Source organism: Tachypleus tridentatus, chromosome 9 (genome assembly GCF_004210375.1).
Source record: "Tachypleus tridentatus isolate NWPU-2018 chromosome 9, ASM421037v1, whole genome shotgun sequence".
Lineage (NCBI taxonomy): Eukaryota > Metazoa > Arthropoda > Merostomata > Xiphosura > Limulidae > Tachypleus > Tachypleus tridentatus.
In genome coordinates, this window is record NC_134833.1 from 62,172,334 (window position 1) to 62,175,128 (window position 2,795).

General features: G+C 30.8%; 1 long non-coding RNA gene across 1 annotated transcript; it reads left to right on the forward strand.

Annotated features, from left to right (window-relative positions):
- Window positions 1–441: 441 nt before the first annotated feature.
- LOC143227104 (uncharacterized) lies at window positions 442–2,795 on the forward strand. The gene is made up of 4 exons (XR_013014879.1): window positions 442–522; window positions 930–1,009; window positions 2,070–2,174; window positions 2,706–2,795. It is a non-coding gene; the product is annotated as an uncharacterized LOC143227104 (long non-coding RNA).

A 2,795-nucleotide genomic window follows, 5' to 3' on the forward strand; every position in this document is an offset into this window, starting at 1 on the left:
TATTTGTTAGTCTTGCTTAAAAATTTAAGTTATTAGTTGATCATTAAACACTTTAATAATGTTCTATTTTAAAACCTCTATGTAATTTGTGAGTTTAGAATATACGTAATGCAATCTACTATATTTTACTCTAACGGATGTATTTGTAAATAACTCTTCCAACCTGTAATACTTATAACAAAGGAAAGCTTCCACAAGAAAAGAAACAGAGGTTCGAGTCACGTGATCTAATTGTATAGATGCATGTGCCTTAGTTTAGTGTAATCGTTCTGTTATTGGCTTTAACCAAACGCAATTTGGCCAATCCGCAATAAAGTGAACAATCAATTTAATTATAGGGTAGTAGAAATTATTGGCTGAAAGCTTTTGATGAATGATAGAAAGGTAACTTTGGAAACTGAAAATCTTTATTAAAAAGCAACATTCTCAAGATGAGAGTTCTGTTTGTAGTTCTAGTTGTGCTCTTAACGCTGACGTCGACAAAAGGCAACATCATCCATATAGGTTCAAATATAATATGTAGTAAGTTCATTTTGAAATTTATTGATGTATAAAATGTTAAATAATCGAATTACTGGTATAAATTTTCTATTTTCATATCCGTATTTGAGCAGTTAAAAATAACGCAACAAAAATCTTGAGTGAAAAATTAAAGTTTTACCCCTCACATAACTGTAGTTTACACTATGTCGAGAGTTAATTTGAAAATCCACAATAGACGTATTTCATTTGGGTTATACATTAACTTCTCGTATAAGCTGTACCAATACAGTTTCATACCTGAGAATAATTTATAAGTTTGTTATAGGACAAGTCCTTCCTTTTTTAATTTAATAAAATGTTTTTATAAATGCTGGTTCGTCTCATGAGAGAAATATCCTCTTGAGGTGAATGAAATATTTTCTCTTTCTATCTAATTTTTAATGCAGAGATGAACAAAGAAAGCCCTGAAAAAGTGAACGACCTGAGAGAGTGCCTGGAATCAATTTTAAAAGAAAACTCTGAATGGGTTCGTGTTTATAATATTATGATTTACCCTGTTTCGATAATTTACTGTAATTTGGTTAACATCGTATTCATAACGTAAATGTGCTAATTTTAGAAACAATTTACAAATTTTGGAAAATGTAATTTTAATTTAATATACTGTTTCTTAGTTATGGATTCGAAGTTTACATTTGCATGAAGAATGTTACATATCTCCAGTTTCAAAGCAGTAAATACATATATAAAAATTAGCAATTCGCAATAAAATTGAATTCATATTTAGGTTAATTTGATTCATAAAAACTATCCTAAAAGTCAGAGTTCTCTGGTGGATCAACGAGTAGAATCATGGAATTTTAGGCTGAAATATGTAGTACGATTTCCCACTGTGAGGTCCACAGTCAGAGTCGATTGTGTGCGGACTCACATTGCCAGAAATCGGATTTCGATACATTTGGTGGGCACAGATAGCACAGTCAACTGATGATTTTATTTTATTTGTTTTAATTATGCTTTTATACTCTGTCTTTGTTTCAAGAGTGTTACTTTCAGTTTATATACAGTTATTTATGTCTACAAATACACATTAAGTTCATTGTAAACAAAAGAAAATAAACAATTAAATGTTTCGATAACAAAGTTTTAGAATTTTATATGCAAAAACGGCTCGTTTGGGTTGAGAAAATATTTTACATAGATAAGCGAACAACGTTTCGACCTTCTTCGGTCATCGTCAGGTTCACAAAGAAAGAGGTAACTGACCGAAAGCTGATCACATGTTTGAAAGGGGTTGTGTAACTGTGTGTCGAAATGTAGTGGGCGGTATTAGATGTTTTATATAATTTCAAACCCCTTTCAAGCATGTGGTCAGCTTCCGGTCAGTTACCTCTTTCTTTGTGAACCTGACGATGACCGAAGAAGGTCGAAACGTTGTTCGCTCTTCTATGTAAAATATTTTCTCAACCCAAACGAGCCGTTTTTGCATATAAATTTCTCAACAAGTGGGTTTCTTGACATCACTGAAAGTTGTAGAATGTTATATAAAAGTTGATGTCAAAAATTTTTTTTTTTATTATTTGAAGCTTCCTGGTGCATTTCGAGACTGTGAATTTGGAAAACTTCCTTACCAGAAGTATGATGAATTCTTAAATGAAATGTGCAGGGAAGAAAGATATGACGATGTACAGGTGATGATGAACTATAGTATACATATTGCCTAAACTTATATAATTGATTTATGAAACATATTCACTTATTTACCTTAAAATGTTCAATAATAAAATATCACAAAAAGATCTGTTTATAACCACCAAAGTACACGTTTCATAGTTCAAATAAATTGGGTTTCAGTTCTCTTCGAATTCGGTAATTTGTGACTTCTTGTTATGAGTTGTAGTTGTTTCTAATAATGATAAACAAAATACAATAACGCATAAATATATGTTACTTGTTTACAGTGTAGACGTTTTATATAAATTAATTTTGAAATTTATGTCAATACAAGAGGAAAAGTCTTCAAACTGTGGAAGTGTTTTTCGTTAACTTGTACGTTATAGTTTGGGAACTGCGAGGAAACGATACGATGATGTAACTTTAATTAATAACATCAAGACTAGTTTTAGATGTGATATCCTACAATAGAACATCTTATATTTGTAGAAACATCGAATCTCGTAAAATCTTACATGATATTGAATATTATATATATATGCATGCAGGACATTGAAGAATGCGTCGGTAAAATATATGCAGCAGTTCAAGAGGACCCAGAAAATATACTGAATGAAATGATTTACAAGTGCTTGTAA